A 24,504-nucleotide genomic window follows, 5' to 3' on the forward strand; every position below is an offset into this window, starting at 1 on the left:
TTTTTTTTTAAAAAGGCATTCAATATGTACTCATTCTTTAATGGGTAGATGAACAAAAGGAATAGGAAAATTCTTCAAAAAAACAAAAGAGGTAGCATACCCAGAGAAAGAGAAAGGTAGGGAGGTCTAGATTCTAGTCTGGCCTCTGCCATTCTCACTATAGGACCCTTAAATTAAGTCATTTCCTCTTTCCAGGCCTGTCTTCTCTGTTGGACTTGATGTAATAAATTGCCTTGTATTTATTTTAGATAGGGAGTGAGATGATGCAGCGTATAGAGTACTGGACTTGGAGTAAGAATACCTGAATTCGAATCCTGCCTCAGATCCTTAACTAGACATGTGATCCCAGGTAAGTCATTTAACTTCTCTCTGCCTCGGTTTCCTCATCTGTAAAATGGGGATAATAATAGCCTCTTCTTCTCAGCGTTATTGTGAGCATTAAATAAGATAGTTGTAAAGTACTTTCCAAACCTTAAAGTCCTTATATAAATGTTCATCGTCATTGTTGTAATTTTCTTCACTGACAGAATGTGAAGTCCTGGAAAGCAGGGGCCATTGTATTTTCTCTGTTTCTTTAGTATCTTTCATAGTGCCTGGTAGAATCCCAAAGTAGCTGTTTAACCAATGTTTATTGATTGATTGATAACCAATGAGATTCCTTCCAGTTTTGATATCCTGTGCTTCTAGGATTACTACTATCATTAAACAAAGAACTCGGAAAAAGCAAGATCTAGGGCTCTAGTCTAGAGTGGGGAACTAAGTGGGCTGGGAGACTATTATTTAAAAGAAGAGAAGATACTCTCCCCCCCCCCCCAAAAAAAAACAACAAGAAAAAAGAAGAAAAGATAGAAAAGAGCACTAATGGAACAGTTTTAAATTATGCTGAAAAGAGGAGGAGGAAGTTCAGAAAAGGACAGAGACAAGCAGGGCAGTGTTAGTACTACTGTGTTAAATTTATTCTATATTTTAAAAAATGCCAATCTGTCTAACAAAGCTCAAGGAATAAACGGTTTATTACACAATCATCTTTTGTCTGCTCTCTGTATACGGAAATGTTTACATTTGATATTTGACAAGCTCATAATAAAACTAAATAAATAAATAAAATAAAGGGAGAGGAGGTGGTGCCACACATGGAAGAAGCAGGGAGGTGGAGGGAACAGGAAGGCGACCAAATCAAGATTACAGCAACAGAATCACTGATTACCTAAGAGTGGAGTCAGAGTCCCCAAGGATTTCAGATCCTATCTCTTCTCTCTCTTACATCTTCAGTCTCTTTGTCTTTACTGGTTTCTTCCCCTGGCCTATAAACATGCCTGAGTTTCACCTACAGTAAGGAAGAAGGGAGGGAGAGGAGAGAAGAGGGAAAGGACAATAAGGGAAGAGGAATTTAGGATGAAGAACATCAGCTGATCTCCATTGCTAGAAGGGAAATAGATGCAATGGATCTTAATCACAAGAGATCTAAGTTAGAGTGGGCAAGTCTTTGGGCAACGGGAGGATGGGAGTCAGTGATGTTCCTTCAGAGAAGCTACCTTCAGTCTTGGCACACTCAGGATCTTCCAAGTGCTCCATTGAGCCTGTAATGATGTCTGGGTCCTCATCCTAGTCAGTCATACTTAGGCAGCTCAACAAGGCATCCAAGGAAAGGGGCAGGTTCCTGATCAGGCACCTTGGGTTGGTTTTCCAGTTCTGATGCATTAGGATGCATTAGGCAGGTAGACCCTAGGGATGGACCTGGTAAATAAATTAGGTAAAGCAAGTATAAGGTATGGAAGTTTCGAGAAAAAAAGAGTACTAGGAGGTCCAATGTCCAGAGCAGAGTCAGTCTACTGAGTGTGACCCTTGTGGGTTTCAGAGAGGCCTTTCCCTACCAAAAATCAGAAATTACTTCATTGAAAACTGCTCTCTCAAAGATCACTAATGCACTCAGACGACCAAATCCAATAACCTTTTCTCATTTCTCATCCTCTTCGACATTTCCACAGTGCTGATACTTTTGACAAACCTCTTCTTGAAGCTGTCATCTACTTTGGCTTCCATTATGAGGAACATACATTTTTATTTAACTTGTAGGGTTAAACTGAAGGGTTGAGTTCTTTATAGAATTTCTTATCTCTTCATCCTCTGCACCAGATGTTCGTACATAAGCTGCAGTTATTTTCACAGCAGTCTCGGCAAACATGTAAGGACCACAATGAGAGATCTCCAAATGTTCCATGAAATGATGTTTCTTACTGCCCTCAGACAAATGATAAAATGAATCCTTCTTGTTCCTTTATGTGTCTCTCCAGGAGGGCCTCACAGACCATCTGTACATTTACATCCTTAGCAAGAATGTCAAAATTGATCAAGTTACTTTCTACAAGTTGCATATCTATTACACCAAACACTGGACAAAGATTTCACAGTTAGAATATGAATAGTTAAGTTAATGTTTGTCGTTCAGTCAACTCTGCATGACATTGTACATGGGGTTTTCTTGGCCAAGATACTGGAGTGGTTTGGCATTTCCTTCTCTAATGTGTCCCTGTTTTACAGACAAGGAACTGAGGCAATTTAAGATAAGTGACTTTCCTAGTTAGGTTAAGTGACTTGCCCAGGGTCACCCAGCTAGTAAGTGTCTGAGGCTAGATTTGAACTCCAATCTTCTGACTCCAAGCCTGGTGCTCTAACCACTTCACCTAGCTGTCCCAAGTTAATGTTTACAGATAGCCTAAAACTGATTCTTTACACCTTCTGTCCTGTCCCACTCCAACCCCTCACTCCCCTCTTTTTTCTTTTTAAATATTTTGACACTGTCTCTGCAGAAATGAAAGAGGCCACCCAGGACTGAAGGCCATTTTATGTTATTCTTAATTTCTTATATTGCCACTGCCAAGGAATTGGTCACTGCCTGGACAGCCTACTGCTAATGAACCTGCCTCTCTGTACTTATCTAAGCTGCTGTTCAGAAAGTAGACAGTCTACGGCAGGGACTATACCCTTACATACAGTAAGTATTTAATCAATGCTGATCAAAGTAAATGGGAAGAGAGGAGCAAAGACTAAGCACTAAGAAGGGAAGGTAAATGCCTGGTTTGAGCCTTAAGGATTTAAGTGACGACTGAAGACAAGGAATGACTGGAGTGAGAATTAGGGGAAGGGGCCAGAAGCACAACTGCCCTAAAGTCTCTGGGCCTTTAATTCTGAGCACAAGAAAGGTTCTTTTGTGGAGACTCTCTCCCTGTCCAGTCTCAATAGTCAATTCAGTTTTTAAGAGAAAGTCATTTATCCTTCTATGAGTCGTACACAGTGCCTGGAAGAGTTCACTAGTAAGGAGATTCAAACACCACTGAACCCCTCACTTATTGACCCCATCTCATTCTGGGGCTTTGTACACTCCTAGAAGCCACCGAGGGGGTCCCTGGTACAGCCCTGACACTCAAGAGAGAACCACAGCAGAGAAATAGGGGAACATATCCATGTTGTTGTTGAGTCGTTTCAGTTGTGTCCAACTCTTCATGACCCCATTTGGGGTTTCCTTGGCAGAGATAATGAAGTGGTTTGCCATTTCCTTCTCCAGCTCATTTGACAGATGAAGAAACTTAGGCAAATAGGGTTAGGTGACTTGCCTAGGGTCATTGAGCTAGTAAGTATCTGAGACTGGATTTGAACTCATGAAGATGAGTTCCTGATTCCAAGCCCAGTGCTCTATCTATCCCAGTGCCACCTAGCTGCCCTGAACATGTTCATAGAAGAGTAGAAGTGTAAGGGTGGAGGCAAACAGGTCTAGGACAGTGGGAAGTTTGCTAAACTGTAAATTAAGGAATTTGGGCTCAGGCTCTAGCTTTGGTGCTTACTAGGTCTGTGACCTCTCAAGCACAGGGTTAGAGGGAATCTTAGTGATCATCTAGTATTTTACCCAAAAACCCTGAAAAGGAATTCCCTCCCCAATATCTTTGGCCCCACTTGAAGACTTTCCCAAATATGGGAAACTCACTACTTCCTGAGCCAGTTCATTCCATTTTCAGTAGTTAGGTTTATAACATTTACATAGTGTTTCAAGGTTAGCAACACACTTTACATCTATGGATATATAGATGTAACGCACTTTATATCTATGGATACTGGTGTATCTAGCTCTGGAAAGATAAACAGACTTTTGGGATATCCTGTATTATCTCACTTGAGCCTCACAATGACCTTTTGAGGTAGGTGCTATGGTTTTCATCTGCATTTTACAGATGAGATAACTAAGGCAGAAAGAAGTCAAGTGACCTTCCCAGGGCCACAGAGCTAGTAAATATCTGAGGTGGAATAAGAACTCAGGTCTTCCCGACTATCCAGTCCAGTGCTTAATCCACTTCCAGCTGCCTCTTTAGGTAGCAAATGGGTAGGAAGTTTTGCTCTGTTCTCAGTTACTATTATTTTTCTAGCCTAAATTTGCCTCTTCTACTTCTACCAATTATCCTGGTTCTGCCCTCTGGGTACAAACAGAACAAGCCTAATCTTTCTTCTTTACCATGCCCTTCAAACATTTGGAGACAGCTATTATGATCTAGACCAACCCCAAGCCCCAGTCTCCATTCCTTTCACCATGTTGGTCTCACATGTATGTGCTCTGCCTTAGAAACGTCCACTCTGAAATGAGGTGCCCAAGACTGAATGCCATATCCAGAGGTGGTCTGACCAAGGTAGGTGACAGCAGAACAATGATATCTGGTATTTTGGACACCATTTCTCTTAACACAGGGAAAGGGACGGGAATAAACATTTAGTAAGCTACTACTATGTGCCAGGCGCTCTGCTAAGCACTTTTTACAAATATTATCTCATATGGTCCTCACAACTACCCTGGGAGGAAGATGCTGTTTTAATCCCATTTTACAGATGAAGAAACAGAAAGGCAAAGAGGTTAAGTAACTTGCTCAGGGTCATACAGCCAGTGTCTAATTTGAGACACTTACTGGGTCTAAGGCTGGATTTAAACCCAGAGTCTCCAGACTCCAGGCTTCACACCACCAACTGCCTCCAAAATCATCTTTTCTTTCTTGTCCACCATAACACAGCTAATTGAGTTTTTGTTGTTCAATTGTTTTTTTAGTCATGTCCAACTCTTTGTGACCCCATTTGGGGTTTCCTTGCAGAGATACCAAAGTGATTTGTCATTTCCTTCACCAGCTCATTTTACAGATGAGGAAACTGAGGCAAACAGAGGTACGTGTATCCCAGGGTCACCCAGCTAGTAAGTATCTGGGGTCAGATTGAACTCAGGAAGAGAAGTCTTCCTGACTCCAGGCCTGGCACTCTATCCACTGTACCACCTAGCTGTCCAACTAAACACTCCCAGGTCTTTCTCTACATGACCTATTGTCTAGATAGGACTTTCCAGAAGCATCTAGGTGGCCCAGTGGGTAAGAGTGCTGGACCTGGAGTCACAAAGACTTGAGTTCAAATTCCACCTCAGATCTTTAACTGTGATCCTGGGCAAGTCACTTAACCTGTACTTGTCACTGTTTTTTCAACTGCAAAATGGAGATAAATAATAGTACCTACCTCCCAGAATTGTTGTGAGAATTAAATAAGATAATATTCACTTAATAAATGCTTGTTTCCTTCCTTCCCCATTTATACCCCTCACTTTGCATTTGTGCACTTTATTTTTTGAACCAAAGGTCAAATGATCCCCATTAAATTTCATCTTATAAATATGGGCCTTGTGATCTAAACCTGTGAAGACCTTTTGGAATCATGCCCTGTTATACTTGTTGACCCTCCTTCTCTGTTCTGGGTCATCTTTAAATTTGATGAGTATATCTTCTTTGCCTTCATCCAAATCATTAATATAAATATTGAATGGAATATGGACAAGAAGTGATCCTTTGGACATTACACTAGAGACTTCTCTCCATTGACCCACAAAATGACTACTTTGGAGATCTGGTCCTTCAAGCCATTGTAAATCCCCTTAACTACAATATCTTTCTAACTTTTCATCTCTCTACTTTGTTCACAAGATAGCATGAGAGGCTTTGTCAAAATGCTTTGTGGAAAACCTGTTAAATAATGTTTATAGTATCCTATGATCTATCAACCCAGTAGCCCTGAGATAAAATGAAAAGAGGTCTAATATGAACTGTTCTTGATGAACCTATACAGGCTCTCAGTAATCACTGGTTCCCTTTCTGATAATTCAGAAGCCATCCCTTTAATAATACTGCAACCTATTACCCAGGACCTGAAGTTAGAATTTACAAAGACTGAGCTCAATCTGTGGAACTTCTCATGTAACCTTTCTTTTTTGATCATGTCTCCACCCAGGGTTCTCCCTGAAAAAGTAGAATTTGTCTCATTTTACCTCCACCCAGAGTTTCCCCTGGGAATATCAGAATTTGGCTCATGTCTACCTCTCGACAACAAAAGAAGTATCCTCAGCTCTTATGAAAGCTTCAGGCTAAACAAAATAATGAATATAGAACAAGTTTTATTTAACTCAACAGAAAAATGCAAACAACTTACACCTGAGTCCATAAACAGTCAAGATAATTCTCCTTCTCCCTTCAGTGAACTATTCTTTCCCAGGGACCTAAACAGTCCTCCACACTTGGAGGACCAGCTTGGGTTTGAGGTCCACTCTGTATGCAAGGAAAAAACTCAAAGCTACTAGATGGATCAAGCACTGTGAGGCTGGGCTGCTACTGAAAAGAATACACAGTCTCTTCAGATTTATTCCAGCACTGAGAGGCTAAAGGATACCACCACCACAACCTTCTGTCCCCCTCTTCTGAGTGGATCAAGAACTCAAGTTTCTTATCAAGTCCATCAACCCTGCTTTCTAGTGGTCCCACCTGCCTTTGAGATGTGCACAATTTACATAACTCACCTCCTCAAAGAGCTTCTCTTTACATGGAATTGGGGGAAAACAAAATAAATTTTTTTAAAAAAGACTATTATACAGGGGAAAAAAAGGAGTCTCTCTTCAAGATACAGCTTGGGCACTATCTTTTCCTCTGCATGAAATTTTTCCTGATGTCCCTCTGCCCTCCTCCCCAACTACTAGGCCCCTCCCTCCCAAACTGCCCTGTATTTAACTACTTTGTATTTATTCACTTCATATTTATGTTATCTGTATTTTTGATGTACTTATCTCCCCCATTAGGATGTAAGATTGTAGGGATTATTTCATTCTTTGTATTTGAATTCCAATTATCTAGCATATGACCTAGTACACAGTAGGTGTTTAATAACTAATCTCTTATATGTGTATGTGTGTGTGTGTGTGTGTGTGTGTGTGTGTGTGTGTGTGTGTGTGGTATGAATATAAAAAAAAATACTTGCTGATTGAAATGCAGCGATGGCCAAGGTTAAGGTTTGCTCCTCTATATCATGGCTCTTTTTCCTGCTGCAGCTGCCTGGTCTCATATTGGGAGGGTTGTGGTGAGGGTCAAATGAGATAACTTTTTAAATTGCTTAAGCCCAGTGCCTGGCAAATAATAGATTCTTAAGAAATGTTTATTTCCTTCCTTCCATGTCCCATTAGGTCTTAAAACTTTTTCTGAATCCAAGAGGCTTGGTCTAAGTGGTCTAAGAACTCCATCACTCTGCTGCTGCCTCTATCCAAAGTAATTTCTGCAACCCAGTGGTTTCCTAGAATGCGTAAGTCTCTGAAAGCACTCCCCTCCTGGGAACTGTCCAACCAGCTTCTTCTCTCTGCCCATCCAAATTTGGATTTCCTGTCTCTTCAGTCCTAAGTCTAATCTATACCTCTTTTAAAATACTAAATCCAAATATATATAGTCCAACTCTAGAGTTGCCCAATATATTATCTTCAATGCAAACAAAGGGAATATCTTGGGGTTGGGAGGGTAGGAGTTGAATTCAGATTTTATCAAAGAACTAGTCTTATCAAGGGAATCTAACACCTCACTAAAGAGACACAAGAAAGATTCAGGAGGGTGTTTCTGGACTACTTTTGGACTTTTTCTAGAAATCAAAATCAAACTTGGAGGCTTAATCTACAAATCCCAATCTCTTCCTCTTCTTCTTCATCATCATCATCTGGGAGTTTGCCCCTCTCTAGTCCTTCAGTATTTCTGCTATTCTGCATCCTTTTCCAAAGAGCACTGACAGATGATTTGGTAACCACAATCTAGTCAATTCAACACTCATTTATTAAATTCTTGCTTGCCATGTGCCCCTTGCTATGCTAAGAATTGAGAATACAAAGAAAGGCAAACACAATGTCTTTGCTCCCACATTCTAATGGGGAGTAAATGGGAAGTCATCTCAAAGAATATAACTACTGGCCAGGTAGATCCTCCATAACATCGTGACTTACTCCTCCTGGAGGTTGAGGGCACCACCATCTTCCTAGTTCCCTAGACCTGCAACCTCAGAGTCATCCTTGACTCCTTGCTCTCAGTTCCCATATCCCATCAGGTACCAAGTCTTGTGTTTTCTGCTTTCAAAATATCTGTCATATAGGCCCCTGCTTCGCTCATTGGACACTGTTACCACCCTGATGCAGACCTTCATCTCCTCATGCCTGGACTCATGCAATAGCCTGCTGGTTGGTCTCCTTCACTTAGGTCTCTCCCCACTCTGGCTCATGTTCTTCTCAACCATCAAACTGATTTTCCTAAAACTCAGGTATGACTATCACACAAACACACATTCAGTAAATTCAAATGGCTCCCCACTAACTTGAGGATAAAGTATAAAATCCTGTTTTACATTTAAAGTTCTTCATAATCTGGTTCATTCCTACTTTTCCAGTCTTCTTATTCCCCAACATTCCATCTTCACTGGCTTGTCCCTCATGTTTCTCTGCATTTTCTGGTTTCCCTGGCTTCCTTCAAGGCTCAGTTGTGAGTCTCACCTTCCACAAGAAGCCTTTCTTTTATCTTGTACCTTCTTACAGAGTCTCCTCCTAATTTCTTGTCCTTATCTTGTTTGTATATGGTTGTTTGCATGTCTCTCCCATTAATTAAACTGCTAGCATCTTCGGGCGGGGGCTTAGAGGGGGGAGGCAATCAGAGTTAAGTAACTTGCCCAGGATCACACAGCTAATAACTGTCTGAAGTCAAATCTGAACCCACGTTCTTCTGACTTCAGGGTCAGTGGTTCTATCCACTGTACCACCTAGCTGCCACCAAATTGCTAGCATTTTGAGAGCAGAGATGATCTTTTGCTTTTCAGTGCCTGGAATATAGTAGGAATTTTATCAAATGCTTGTTGACTTATTGATTTATCTTGCATTTCGACTCCATTTCAATCATTTTTTCTCTATCCTTAGCCTGAAGATCTTTTTCTTTGACAATTAATGTAGAGTCAAGATAAGAATGAGGGGCAACTGAGCGGCACAGAGGAATAGACTGGGCTTGGAATCAGAAAGACTCATTTTCATGAGTTCAAATACAGTCTCAGATACTTACTAGCTGTATGACCCTGAGCAAGTCACTTAGGTCCGATTTGCCTCAGTTTCCTCATCTGTAAAATGAGCTGGAGAAAGAAATGGCAAACCACTCCAGTATCTTTGCCAAGAAAATCCCAAACGGGGTCATGAAGAGTTGGACATGATTGAAAAATGACTCAATAACAACAACGTTTTACCTCTCTCTCTATCAGCTATTAGCATCCAATTCACTTCAATCTTTACCTAAAAAGCAACTGTCCTTAGCATTGTGGTCAGGTTCAGCTCATTCTGAACTTCAACACTATAGGACTGAGACACTCTTTGGTATTAAGTGCCCTTGTTTCCATCTTCTATGGATATCTAAAAAGAAAAAAAAATCTAAATTAGTAGATGTTTCCCATGCATGTTTCTTCTGTTGACAGATCACTTTTTTACCTCCCAATCAGAACTGTTTGTCTTCGTGGTTCAGAATTTCATTCTTTGAGTGAAGCTAGCTGGTACTCAAAATATCAGCCCTGGAATCAGGAGCACCTAAGTTCAAATCCTGCCTTGGACACTGGACACTTACTTAGCTGTGTGATCTTGGGCAAGTCACAACTCCTATTTCCTTTCCCCTCCTAAAAATGATAAAAAAAACCCAATTTCATTCTTGAGATTTTCTCTTCCTCCTGGGTTGCCTTCTCTTACAGAATTTAAGCCATGGGATATTATCTATACCTTCCCTGAATTCTTTGGAGCTTCCCTTCCAAAATTCAGGCTCTGTATTGGTTTCTGTCTTCTCTATCTTGAGTTCTCAGATGGAGTGGTCACTTCCTTCTAAGGTTCCCATCATTTCTCTTTCAGCACATTGGTCAGAATCAAGTCCAGAATGTCAATTCCCTTCATGACTTCTTTCATGTTTGAAATACTTGAAATTGTCATTGTCAGGTAAAGATTTCATTGAAAGATGAGCAAAAAGAGAGAATCCCAAGAGATATCAAGTCAAGTTGGTGGTATTTCCTGGACCCATGTACTTCTTCCTTCTGTCCAAGTGGGCTACACTTCATTCCATTAATAGTATTAAGAACCTCTGACCCTGAAGAGTTCCTCCAGCCATTTTAACCATCTCTCCTGGCAGGGAGATTTACTCAGACTTTGTGTATGCATAGCTGTTGCTAGTTATTGTCAAGAAAACAAACTGCAAGTCGGTGTAAAATTCTCCTTGTCATCCATACTTATCATGAGATCCTCAGCACTCCATCACTTTCCTCAGTAGCTCTTGGGGCCAGTTGTCACAGCCAAATTTCTCATTAGCAACACTGGCAGCCTAGTTTCTGGAGACTCCCCAGTGAGGCTGTAATATTTACTCATAGCAGACTTTCTGTCTTTTCTCAGATGATGCTAGCTTTGCCCAACTGCCTCTGATTGACAGCAGATTCCTGTCAAAGCCCCAATGCAAACATAAGTTTCCCACTGTTGCCTTTGAGATCTCAAGCAGAACCCAACTATCCTTTTTCTGCTACGCAGACTTCAATAACCTCTTTCCACCCTGCTCTTTTTTTTTTTTTTTTGCCTCATCTCCTGTCTTCAGGTTTGCAGGTGAAGAGAAATTCCTTTGTCAAGCATCTGTTGTCTTGGGGGAGACTGAGATCCAACCATGGCTGAGCTGAGCCTCAGTTTGTTTTTCCATAAAATGGCTTCAAAAAATACTCTGACTACCTACCTAACAGAGTTGTTGTAAGGAAAGCAATGCAGAAATGTAGATTTTATTATTATTATTATTGTTATTAATTGAAATGCTGAGGCATAGTGCAGGAAAAACTCTGGACTTAAAAGTCAGAAGACTTGGATTTGAATTGAAGACCCTGACTACTATACGACCCTAGGCAAGTGGCTTCCCTTCTCTGTGCCTCAGATTTCTCCACAGTAAAACTGAGTTGAACTATATGGTCTCTAAGGTTCCTTCCAACTCTGACATTTTGCAGCTTATTAGGAGTGGATGAGAGAGGGCATGTGAAATCCTGGTCATCTGGCTTATATAAACATTCCCTGAATTCTGACTACCTGAAGTAAGAGTCTGAATTCAAAACCCAGCAGTCTGATCAGCTCCTGATAACACCCTCTACTAAGCAATGTCTGTCTGTCTTTCAGCTGTGCTTGGTTTCCAGACTCCCTGAAAGATAAGCATCCTGTTAGTCACAACAAAAACACCTTTTCACTAATACCTTATTTCCCTTCACTCCTCCTCCTCTTCCTTGTTCCCACAGTTTGTTCTTTCCCAAAAATGCAAATTTCCTTTCTTTGCATGCAAATGATCCCTGGGAGCCCCAAACTGTCCCTGTGCCCTCCACCCAGGGCCAAATACTCAGACTGAGATTGGACACACTCCCTTCTCAGCCCCCAGAAAGTTAAGAACCACTGGTTTGAAATGAGTAGTTTCCCTTCCACAATTTTGAGTTCTTTGCCTATACTGACCCTTCCCCCAACCCTACACCAACCATTACCACCCACAGTGCTGGGTTCCAAGAACCCCAGGCTAGCATGGACATCATGGGTTCATAGTATGGCTGTGAACAAGTTAGGCCAAAGCTGTGTGACCTTGGGTAAGTACAACGAAGGGATTAATGGTCTTTAAGGTTTCCTCCAGCATTAGATGATTATTCCTCTAGAAGTGGGGATGGAGGAGAAGGAAAAGATATGTCAAGTCAATAACCATTAATTAATTGCCTACTCTGTACCAGGCACTGTGCTAATTGCTGAGGTACAAAGAAAGGCAAAGGACAGTCCCTGTCCTCAAGGACCTCATAATCTAATGGGAGAGAGAACAGGCAAACAAACTATGCACATAGAAACAGGCAGGAAAAGCTGAAGGTAATCTCAGAGGGAAGGACATGAAAAGAAAGAAGTCTTTTCATAGACTTTGGTCCCCAGCTTTCTCTCCCCACCATGTACAACACCAGAGTTGGATCCCAGCTTTAGCTGAGCTTACTACTGCTGGCCTGGGACAGGGTCCCTACCGCCACCAGCTGCGTGAGGTTGGTCTCCTGCTAATCCCCCCAAACCTTGGAGTTTTTGCATGTTTGCAATTTGGGGTTTCCAACTTCACCTGGGACAATTCCCCTTCAGTACTCATTTTTTCTCTTTGGCCAAGAAACTATCCCCACCATACTGTCCAATTTATTCTAGCCTGGCAGAGGTAGTTAGCCACAGAAGTTTGTTGAAGGATGTCTCAGAAGGTCCTCCCTGTCTTTGTCATGGATCTCCCCTCTACCCCAGGCCTGAGGACAAAGAGAGTGCACAAAAATAAGTGGAGGGAAAAGAAGATTTGACAGGCAGCTTGGTGCCAAGAGACTATCACTTAGCAGGTTAGTTCCATCTTCTGAGTGACTAACTGGAGCTCCTTAGAGACAGGGATAGAAGATACAATAGCATGGGGTGATCACAGCTCTTCCCTATGTTGATTTCCTTCTCCAAAGCTCATCTTGAGATTTTGCCAGCCCACTCTGGCCAAGTGGTAGCAATAGCCACAGGGCCAAGACTACTCCTCTCCCAGGGCCCATGTTTTCTCCATCTCTTACATGGACCATGGAATCATAGATGTTTAGAGTTGAAAGGGACCTTAGAAGACATCAAACCCAACTTCCTCATTTTACAAATCAGGAAACTGAGGCTAAGCTAAATGACTTTCCCAGCATCATATGGCTAGTAAATTCAAGTGGGATTTGAAATCCGGCCTTCCTGACTATGTCCTACCCACTATGCCTCTTCCGGAATGACTGCACTTGAATTTGGACTACCTTCTATGCTGCTGTGTCTCCCACCCCAAATTAAATCTATAGCCCAAACATATAAGCCTGAGAGGCATAGGGGATACAGGGAAGAAGCTCTATGTGGAGTGAGTGGGGCTCTGGGTTAGACTAGAATGTTCCCTTCATGTCTACTGCAATCCTTGGGGCACTGGGCAGTCAGGGGGACCCTCACTGACCAGGGCTAACTAAAGTCTTAAAGTTCATAGTACTCAGGCCCCCTCCTCCCTTCCTTTGAATTTTCCCCAAGCAGTAAAGGCCCAGTCCCTAGTTTCAGTTCTGCTACGTGGGGCAGGACGAAGACATCAATCTGATTTTGATACTGATAATAATGTTGTGATAGCCTTTGACCACTGGCAAGCCAGTTCACAGACTTAAGAGATGAAAGAAACTTGAGATCCATCCCTATGTTTAGTGATTGTCTAGAGCATTGATAATATATTGGCTGTGTTTAAAGGTTCAAACTCCAGATCTACTATTTGGTACCTGTGTGACTCTGGGCTAGTCACTTCTCCTACTTGGGCCTCAGTTTCCTTATCTGCAAAAATAAGGGGTTATACTAGATGACTTCTAAGGTCCTTTCTAGTTCTAAATCTACGTGACATTGTTGCTGTTGTGTGTCTGACATCTGATGACCCCATTTGAGGTTTTCTTGGCAAAGATGTTAGAGTGGTTGACTATTGCCTTCTCCAGCTCATTTTACAGATGAGGGAACTGAGGCAAACAGCATTAAGTGACTCACCCAGGGTCACATAGCTAGAGTCCGAGGTTGGATTTGAACTCAGGAAGATGTCAGCACTATGCCACCTAGCTATCCTATTATTCTATGCTAAGAGGTCATTTAGACCCCTAAACTTCCATTTTTTCTCTCTAAAATGAGGATGATAATAATCCTTGTGCCACCTTTCTAGTTAAACATTGTGTAAATGTGAAAAACTCAATAAAAATGGAGATCATTGATGTTATTATAAACAAAATGAGCACAAGTAACAAGCCAAGGAGAGTTTCCTGGTTGGGAGCTCCAGATCCACTTTTATACCTGGCCCATCACTCTGACCTCCATCCCCATGAGGTGACTTGTCCTCCTCAGGCACTGAGGACAAAATGTGCCTCCCCTCCTGCTCTCCCAGTTGCTACCAGCTGAAGAGACCAGCTCGGAAGCGGTAAACCACAGCAGCTCGGGCCAAGCACATCTTGCCAAACCAGTTCTTAGCCACAGGCTCCCCAAGCCATCACTCAAAACCCCCTCTGGTGCAGCCAAGCCAGATAGCCCCCACTCCTTCCCTGGGTGTTTGAAGGGGATGAGGGATCAAAGCTTGAGTCTGAGGCCAAAATGTGTACCACTATACGATCACAGCCCCATAAAGCTGGCTGAAAACACCCACTCGTAAACCACTCTCCACTTAAACTAAAACATAAGAACTGACCACAGTTACCCTTACACAGGCTCATCCCTGAGAGATCTTCCTCTCCTTCTTAGGAAATTATCTCCACCTCTAATCAATTAACAAAGTGACAACTATATGTTAGGCACGGGCTGTAGGTGCTAGGGAATACAGAGACAAAAACTAAGCAGTGCCTGCTCTCAAGAAACTTCCATTCCATGGGAAGGAGACATTATGTACACAGATATGCATATAAATACAATGTAATGGGGGAGTGGGATCTACTAGCAGCTGATGGGAGATAAAGAAAGGCTTTATGTAGAAAGTGGTCATTGAGCTGACCTTTGAAGGAAACTAGGGAGTCCATGTAGGAGACATTGGTGAGAAAGTGCATTACAGGTACAGGGGCCAGATGGTACAAAGACATCTGTAACATCTTGTAAGGCCAGTTTGACCTGACAATAGAGTCCATGAAAGGGAATAGTGTACAATGAAGCTAGAAAGGTAGGTTGAGGCCAAGTTTGGCTTTAAATAACAAATGAGAGGATTTATACTTCATCTTAGAGGTAACAGGGAGTCATTGGAGTTACTGAGGAGAGGAATGAGATATGTCAGACTTATGCCCTAGGAAAATTACTGGCAGCTGCTCTGTGGAAAATAAGTTGAAGGGAGACACCTGAGGCACAGAGACCAATCAGAAGTCTAGGCATGAGAGAATGAGGGCCTACATTATAATGGTAGCAGTAATGGTGGAGAGAAGATAATGGAGGGAGATATGTTATAGAGGTAGTTGCCAACAAGACTTGGCAACTGATTGGACACCTGGGGAGTAACCAGAGTGAGGAGTCATGTGAAATGAAGTGATAAAGCAATATGATTGGAGGAATGGTGGTATGCTTGACAGAAACAGGGATGCTCAAAAAAAGGACAGATTTAGGGGAAAAAGAGGAGAGTTCGTTTTTGGACATGTTGTTTGCGTTGCCTGAGGGATATCCAGTTTGAAATGTCCAATATGCAACTGGTGATTGGAACTGGAGCTCAGCAAAAAGACTAAGGTTGGGTAAATGCATCTGGGAGCCATGCATATTGAGATGACTCCACCAATAAGAAGAAGCAGGTGCTGGTTCCCCCAAGTTGGAACTAGCATCTTCAAGGAGAGGTGAAGAACTACTACTTGTCAAGAACGCTGTAGCATCATAAAAGTCATATATTGGGCAGAGTTGGACTAGGATGCTGAATCCCAAGTTCCTCCTCTCTCACAAAGTCTTCTTTCCTGAATATAAATTCCCCCTTGCCTCACAATCCTTCAACAAATATTCCCTCAGTTCAGCCCCACTCATGCCAGACTCTCCCTTGTCCCTTGTCTCATAGATAGAAGTCCAGGGACTTTATCTCCCTTTCCCTAGACAACCATTCTAGCTCTATTTACTATCCATCAATTGCTCAAACAGGGTTCCTTGGTCACTCCATGTTAGCATTTTTTTCCTAGTGAGTGAAGTGGTATAAGTTGCATAGGTTGGAGGTTCTGCTATAAGAGTACACAAAAGAAAGGGAACAAGTTTACCATCTGCACCTATACTTTCCCCACCCTCCACCTACCCATACAACACAAGGTCCAGAATACATTACTACCGCAGCTTTGTTCATCATCTGACTCCAGCCCAATTGCCACAGCCTAAAATCTCACCTTCTCCTTCTACTTGGAACACAATCAGGATTTTATCCAAGACATCCTGGGATGGGGAGGCTATAGCTACCCAGAATTATTCCTTAGTCATCTGACCAACTGGCTCTCTTGCTTGGTCACCGACTCTTACCCCATAGCTTTTCCAAAAAATTCCATAGCTATCATATCCCAAGAAGGGTATTTGACCTGGGAATGCAGGTCACCCAAAACATCCTCTCCAACCTGCTCCTCACACATCTACAGTCCTGGCTCTCCCCAGTTACTCCCACAGTCCTTCCATTCTACTGCATCCTCTTTGAGAACCTTCTTCTGTTGTGGTACATTGGAAAGATCCATGGATTGAGAGTCAGAGGACCTGAGTTCTAATTCTGACTCTGCTACTTAATCCCATTCTGGGTTTCACTTTTCTTATTTGTAAAGTGGTGGTGGGGGGGGGAGGGGTGAAGAGAAAGGGTTGCACTAAATAGCCTCTCGGCATAGAGATAAACAGCTAGTGGATTAAACATTGAACTTGGAAACAGGAAGACTTGAGTTCAAATGCTGTCTCAGATACTTACTAACTGTCCACAGGTCCCTCAGTCTTGGTCAGCTTCCTCATTTATAAAACAAACAAAAATCCTGGGACAATAACAACACCTATCTCTCAGGAGTATTGTGAGAATGAAATGAAAGAATGTGGCAAGAATTCTGCAAACCCTAAAGTGCTATATAAAAGTCAGCTGTCATTATCATTACTAGCTAAAGTTCCTTCCAGCTGTAAATCTATGATGTCAATATAAACCTCTCTGATGGTTTATATCCCACCAAAATCACAATCAAGCTTTCTTCTGAAGACACCACATCTCTTGGCATCCTCTCCATGGCCAACTGATCATTTTTTTTCATACCCCCTGGCACACGTGGCCAGAAGGAAGACTTGGAATGCCTCTTGCTTCCCACTGCCACTTTCAGACACTCCCTCTGCCAGCATCACTCAACAACCACCTTCCTCCTCTAAAGTACACTCCAAACTGCCGAGATCTTGTTGCTTTCCCCTGTGGACCTCCAGGTCTTCCTCTCTTCCTCCCAAATTCAGTACCTACCAATATCATCTTCCTTTCTACCTCAACCCCTGCTCTCTTTGACCGCCCTGACTCCTAAGTTCCTTAACCTCAATTCCCATGACTCTTGCCTCCAATTCACCTGAGCCATTCATAGGAGATACCTCAAATCTCCCCTACTTCCCTCTCTACTGAATTTGCTCCAGGTGTTAGAATTCCTAGTTGTAACTGTCAATCCCTAGACCTAATGAAGAATAGGATCCCTCAGTGCCCTCTGCTGGCTCAAGCTATTCACTACAGGCAGATGTGAGTTGGTGGTTCAGAGGACCTAGGAGTTTGTCCAGCTATTGCCCCAGAAAGTCTGCGAGACTACTGCCTAGACCTAAGATGAAATGATTTAGGCAAGCACTAGGTTAGATCCAAAACAGGAAAAAAAACCAAATTAGTGTACTGGAAAGAAAGAAAAATGGGAATGGAGGACAGATTTTGGTTCTTGCATGGTCACTAAAGTCCCTGTGGGTTCTTTGGCAATTCCTCTCTGTGGGACTGTTTCTGCCTCTAGGATTGTGGCCAGTACATAGTAAGTACTTAATAAATGCTTCTGATGGACTGATTTGCAAAATGAGGGGGCTGGACTGGAATGAGATCTCTTCTCCTCAGCTCTAATGCTCCATCAATCATGACTCCATAAGCTTTCGTAAATGGCACTACAAAGCAGACTTCAAAGCCTCCGTATATGGCACTACAGAGCAGGCAAACACTTGGACAGATGAAACTACTTCCCAAAATCAAAGGAGGCAGTAGCAAAGCTAAGTGTCCTCCCTCCAAATTTCATCATCCTTATTCCACTCCCCATCCCAAGGCTTGGAGATGCTTCTTCCCTATCAAGAGAGAAGGAGAGTTCTTGGATCTGATGTGATTATGTGTATACATGTTTCCCTGGGCAGAATGTAAACTCCTTGAGGGTAAGGGACTATTTTGATTTTGTATCATCAGTGTCTGGCATATATCAAGTGTTCAATAAATGCCTATTCATTGACTGAATCCAAAGGCTTCTCTTCCTTGTCCTGCTTTCTGGAACCAGCAATATGGAAGGTACTAAAAATCAGGAACTCCAAGCAATAAAGTGTCAAATAAGGGTTGCCTGGGGAAAAAAAAAATGAAAAGATTGACAATGAGTGTCTCCAAAACTCTACACCTAAAGGAAAATGGAGTGTTAAGGAGAAGACTGCTCAAAAGAATTGTGCGTCAGGGAGTACAATTTTCAGAGGGAGGAAGCAAGATGAATGATGTTAAGTATCATTCTCAAGTGGAGGGACAATAATAATAATATGTATTCAGCATATTAAACTTTACCCTGCACTTTAAGTACACAATTAAGAGGTAACTGAAGGATTGGATAGGGTATGTAACTGAGAATACCATTCATTCAACCCCTTCCAAAGCTATCCTCCATCTTCACAGCGGAAACAGGCTTAAATATTAAATCCAGATATCAGTCAAACCAGACCAAAAAGTACAATTTCTTGGCAATTTAGAACTTCAATTTATCATCCAAAAAAGTCCCAGCTTCTCATCCTATGATCACAAAGAAATGAGACAGTCAACCAGTCTGGAGACAAGAAACCAGTCAGAACCTGATATTCTCCAACTTTCTCTATCACTGGACTACTTTCCATAAAGGGAAATACACTATTGAACCTCAAAATCATAGCTCACTTTCCTACAGCAGTTTAAGGCTTGCCAAGTTCCTTAAATAAACTATCTCATCTGATTCTTATCATAATCTTATCATTATGCACTTATTTATCTCCATCTTACAGATGCTAAAACTGAAGGTGAGAGAAAGTTAAGTGAGTTGCCCAGTATCATGACTAAGGAGATATCTGGGGCAAGATTCAAACCTTAGTGTTGTGTCTCTGAGTTCAGTGCCCTATGCACTATGCTAGGCTGTTCTGCATCCAGTCCTTACTTTGGCAATTAAAAAAAAAAACCTGACCAGAATTATGTGGGAGACTAACTCTTTGGATAGGACATCAAAGAGCCATACTTCACACAGGCAACAAATCTCACAATTCTAAGGCCACTGAGATCAAGTCATATTTGAAAGAACCTCATTCTCCTCCTCAACATATTCAACAAGTCCTCACTCAGTCTTTGTTTAAAATTCTCTAGTGAGGGGAAAGTCACTATTTCCCAAAGCAGTCAATTCCACCTTGGGACACCTCTAATTATTAAGTTCTCCCCAGTCAAGCCTAAATGTGCCTACTAACAAATTCCCCTATTGTATAACAGTGGGTTGTACTACTCTTTTTTAAATCAATCTGTACTTCAGTCAATCTGTACTGCTATCTTTTGTTTTTACATCACCTCTATTTCCCATGTTCCTTTCCCTCCCTCTCCTCTTCCCCAAAAGCCATCTCTTAGATCAAAGAATTCTTAAAAGGAGAAGAAAAGAAAAATTAACACAGATTGGAGAACAAGGAGAGGAGTGTGAAAGAAACCCAGAGAAGAGGGGATCAAGGAAGAGAGGTAAGTTAACAGTGTCAAATGAATCAAGAATTACGAGGATGAATAAAAAAAGACTATTGAATTTGGAGATTAAGGCATCCTTGGTAACTTTGGGGGAAGAGTTTCAGTCTATTGGTGAGGTCAGAAACAGAAGTACAGGCAGGAAGCATAGCCAGCTTTGTCTAGGAGTGTGGTAATGAAAGGGAGGCTGGATAAAAGTATAATAGCTTTGGGGGCTGAGAGGTACTAGTGAAGATTTTTTAAGATAAGGGAGACTTAGGCATGTCTGAAGGTGGTAGGGAAGGAATCAGTAGCTAGAGAGAGGTTGGAGAGAGACAAAGTAAGAATTCTTGAAAGGGTAATCAGCTGGAGAAATGGAAGGGTATGGGATGGAGGGCATTATATAGTCATGTCAAAAATGGCCCCCTCATTGTGAGAGACTGAAAAAGGAAAGAGATGAAGAGAAAGGGAGAAGAATCACATGTGAGCTTCTCACATAGAACACCCTCGTTTTTCTAAGTAAAGTAAGATTCAAGGTTCTCAGGAGAAATGTGGATGGTGGAGGTGAGAGGCTTGAGAAGAGGTTAAGAGCTTTTTTTGTAGGGAGAAAATCAATTAGGGAAAAATACAAGGATTGCTTTGCTATAGTGAGGACCCAGTTGAATATGAATTTATAATGGACACAATCAGCAGAGCTGTGTATTACCTTCATGTATCATTTACATAAAGCCTTTCCTTCTTTTCAAATTACCCTGTATTCATTCTCTTTATATTCACACACACACACACACACACACACACACACACACACACACACACACACACACACACACACACATTCTTCTTGTCTCTTCCATTAGAATGCATGCAACTTGTGAGTAGGGATTGATTCATTCACTGTATTGTACAAACCTTCAATGCCCAGTACAGAGGTTTGCATATACTAGGTGAATAAAAATTACTTTTGAGCGATCTAGAGCAAATGCCTCTTCCAACTGCTCCCTGTCCTCCCAGACAGGCAAACATCAGTACCCCCATCAAGGAGACCAACAACAGATGAGGCATTACTCATTTACAGTGTAAACAAAATATAGACATAGGGAAGAGTTAGGAACATTAAAGTTACTACCTTCCCCCTATTAATTATCTCCAATTTGTGGATGTCTGGTCTGTACAGTTATCTGAATGCTGTTTCCCTCACTGGATTGTGAGCTCCTTAAGAGCACAGCCTGTGTCTGTTTAACTTTCTTTGTTATCCTGTGTACTCAGTAAAGTTATTGGCACAAAGGTGTTTAATAAATGCTTCCTGACTGAATGCCAGCACTGACCACTGACGTACCTTCAAACTATGGGGTGTATGGGGTATTCAGGGAAGTCTAGCACCTCTAGTGGGAGGGCTTACAGAGTCCTTCCCAGGGCTGCTCATCCACCTTTGGTATCCACTTGGCACCCAACTCTTACCAGTGGCTCCAAGAAGCTGTAGCATGTGCACCAGCCAGACCCTGGTAAAACTGTCAGTTTCAAACCCATTGGTGAGTTAGAGGGATGTCGACCCCAAACATGTGAAGACTTTCTCTGGCAGAATGGATGGATGAGAACAGTTTGTTCCAAAGGCCATGAAGGAGGCTGAAGAAGGTGCTGTGAAGTGCTTAGGCATCGCCAAGGTCATCCACTGCATCCTGAGCCATCGCCAGCCATCCTGACTTTTGTCCTGCCACTGGACTTGGTTGACTCTGGAAGGCTGATGGATTTTGCTGGACTCTGCCTCACTTAAATCCAATTTACACGCAAGTCACTGGTGATGTCACTGCTCCTCTTTGAAAATGAAGGAAGAACAACAGCTTCGAGCTCTAATGATGCCCAGTCAGCAGCAACATTCCAACCCCAGCCCTGATGGACAGCTCTGGGGATCAGGAGGACCAATGGGCCAGGCAAGAGGGATGAGAGAATGGCACAGCTCTCCAGACATGAAGTAACAAACCACCCAGAGTAAAGAGAATTCAACATGGTAAAACAAACACTGGAGTTAAGTCAGAAGACCCAGCTTTGTGTCCCAGCTATGCCAGTTCACAACATCTGTGAGCTTCAGTTTTCTCATCTACAATATCTATATGAGTTTGGAAGCTGCTAGGTGACACAGACAGACTGCTGCACTTGGATTCTGCCTCAGATCCTTGTTATCAGTATGGGAAGTCACTTGACCTCTGTGTCTTACCTTCCTCAGCAATAAAATGGAGACAATAATTCTAAGGGTTGTTGTGAGCATCTAATGTGATACAAAGTGCTTGCCAAACCTTGAAGCACTATATAAATGTGTGAGTGTGTGAATAAATGTGTGTACATACATATGTGTATATATATGTGTGTGTGTGTATACATATATGTATGTATAAAAATAAAAATGCTAGCTGTTATTATTACTTTACCACAAGGAAGCTAGGTGGTACAGTGGATAAAATACTGGAACTGGAGTCAGAAGACCTGAGATCAAATCCAAGCTCAGACACTAGCTAGGAGATCCTAGGTGAATCAATCTCTCTGTGCCTCAATTTTCTCATGTGTAAAATGAGGGGAAATACCTTTCATACATTTCAGGGCCGTTGTGAAGCTAACATGAAATTATATTTCTAAAGCATTTTGCAAACTTTAAATCTCTAGATATATGCTAGCTATTATTATTAACATGAAAGGGCAGGTAGGTGATACAGTTGATAATGTTGAGGGCCTGAAGTCAGGAAGCTGTTGTTAGTTGAATCCTACTTGTCCATGACCCCATGGACCATAGCACATCAATACTGTCCATGGAGTTTTCTTGGCAAAGATACTGGAGTGGTTTGCCATTTCCTTCACCAGTGGATTAAGAAAAAAGAGGCTAAATGACTTGCTCAGGGTCACACAGCTATTAGGTGTCTGAGGCTACATTTGATTTCAGGTGTCCTGACTCTGGTCCCAGTACACTATCCATGGTACCACCTAGCTGCCAGGAGTCAAGAAGACCTGAATTCAAATGCAGACTCACACACTTCCTAGTTCTGTGACTCTGCCTGCCTCGGTTTCCTCAACTGTCAAAGGGGGATAATAATAGCACCTACCTTCAAGGGTGGTTGTGAGGCTCAACCAAGATTATCATTGCAAAGTGCTTAGCACTCTGACTGGCGTATAGTCAGCACTTTGCAAATGCTAACTATTATGAGGATTAAATGAGGAAATACATGAATAGTGTTATAAAAATATAAATTATCATTTTTTAGATTAGACTTAGAATTAGATTTTGCCCAAATCTAATTGCCCCCTCAGTCTGATAACTCTGAGCTTCAGATTCTCTCTGAAGAGGCAGATAATATCTTAAAGTGATCAGTGGTCAATCTGGTTCAGCCCCAAGGACATTCCATCCATAAAGAGGCAAGCTGTCACTCTGCCTAATGCCCACCTCAGAAGAGACCACAGATCTGTTCACAGAATCACAGATTTCCAATCAGGAAAGAAACTTTGATGCCATCCAGTCTAACTTCTTGGCTCCAAGAAGTTATTAAAGACTTTTTTTTATGCACTGATGCAGGGTAAAGCAAAGAACCTTCAAGAAGGACAGACACAATGACAACACTATTACTGAAAACACACACACACAAACTGATTAATTATAATGGCCAAACACATGGCCTTCATCTCAGTAAACAGGTGGGAGTGGGGAGGAAACAAGGGAAGACACAAGACCATGGATGTGGAATGTAATATAAAACTGTCTCAAGAAACTGCTTGAATGAGCAAGTTTTACTTATATGCATTTCTTGATTACAAAGGTGGGGTTCAAGAGAAGGAGGGGATTTAAGCAGAAATAACCATGGTATAAAAATACAAAGGTGACGGACTTGGCAGAAAAAAAAAAGTCAGTAGACCTTCTCTTGAGAAGAGAGGCTCAGCAACTCATACCAACTTTTCCAGGGGTGCTGGATATGGAGTTAAGATGACATGGGGTTTTGAGTGCCTGCTCTGCCACTTAATGTTTGACCTTGAAAGAGTCACTGAAGTTATCAGTTCATCTATCTATAAAATGGGGATATTTATATTATTTGGCAAATTTGCTGTGAGAGGCAAGTAGAATAATGTCCAAGAAGTGCTTTATAAAACCCCAAACACTATAGAAATACAATACGATAGTACTTGATGGTAGTAACCAAATGTTAGAACTCATAGTTCCTCTCTTGCAGTCACAGCTCAAGCATCACCTTCCAATGGAGTGTCTTCTGATCTTCTCAGCTGTTGGTGTCTTCGCTCTGTTGGCTGCCTTTCATTGTGTCCTTGTTTTCCTCATTAGAATGTAAGCTTCCTGTGGGCAGGAAGTGTTTCAATCACGCTGTGTCCTTAGGGCCTAGCACAGCACCAGGACATTAAAGTCCATACAGTCCAGCTCTATGTTTTACATATGAGGAAATGAAGGCCCTGCAACCTGCCCAAGATCACAGAGCTGACAGTAAGTGTCAGAGCTGATACCTGACTTTGGATCTTCAGAATCCTTTTTTTCCAAGTCTTTTGGCTATACCACAAATAAACAAAAATGCTATTAACAATAATCATAATAGTAACGGCTGCCATGGCCTCAGTGAAGGCTCACCATCCTGGTCTTCAGGATGTAGTGTGGGTGTGTTCAATTCTTGAGCAGAGGCTACCCCTGCTGCCAAATGGGGCCAAGGTCTCCAAA

At 42.0% G+C, this 24,504-nt stretch overlaps 1 long non-coding RNA gene across 1 annotated transcript; it reads left to right on the plus strand.

Annotated features, from left to right (window-relative positions):
- Positions 1 to 4,562: 4,562 nt before the first annotated feature.
- On the plus strand, positions 4,563 to 22,140 carry LOC140525975 (uncharacterized). The gene is made up of 3 exons (XR_011974178.1): positions 4,563 to 4,676; positions 7,523 to 7,638; positions 19,711 to 22,140. It is a non-coding gene; the product is annotated as an uncharacterized lncRNA (long non-coding RNA).
- The last annotated feature ends 2,364 nt before the right edge of the window (positions 22,141 to 24,504 follow it).

Source organism: Notamacropus eugenii, chromosome 2 (assembly GCF_028372415.1).
Source record: "Notamacropus eugenii isolate mMacEug1 chromosome 2, mMacEug1.pri_v2, whole genome shotgun sequence".
In the NCBI taxonomy this organism is placed as follows: domain Eukaryota; kingdom Metazoa; phylum Chordata; class Mammalia; order Diprotodontia; family Macropodidae; genus Notamacropus; species Notamacropus eugenii.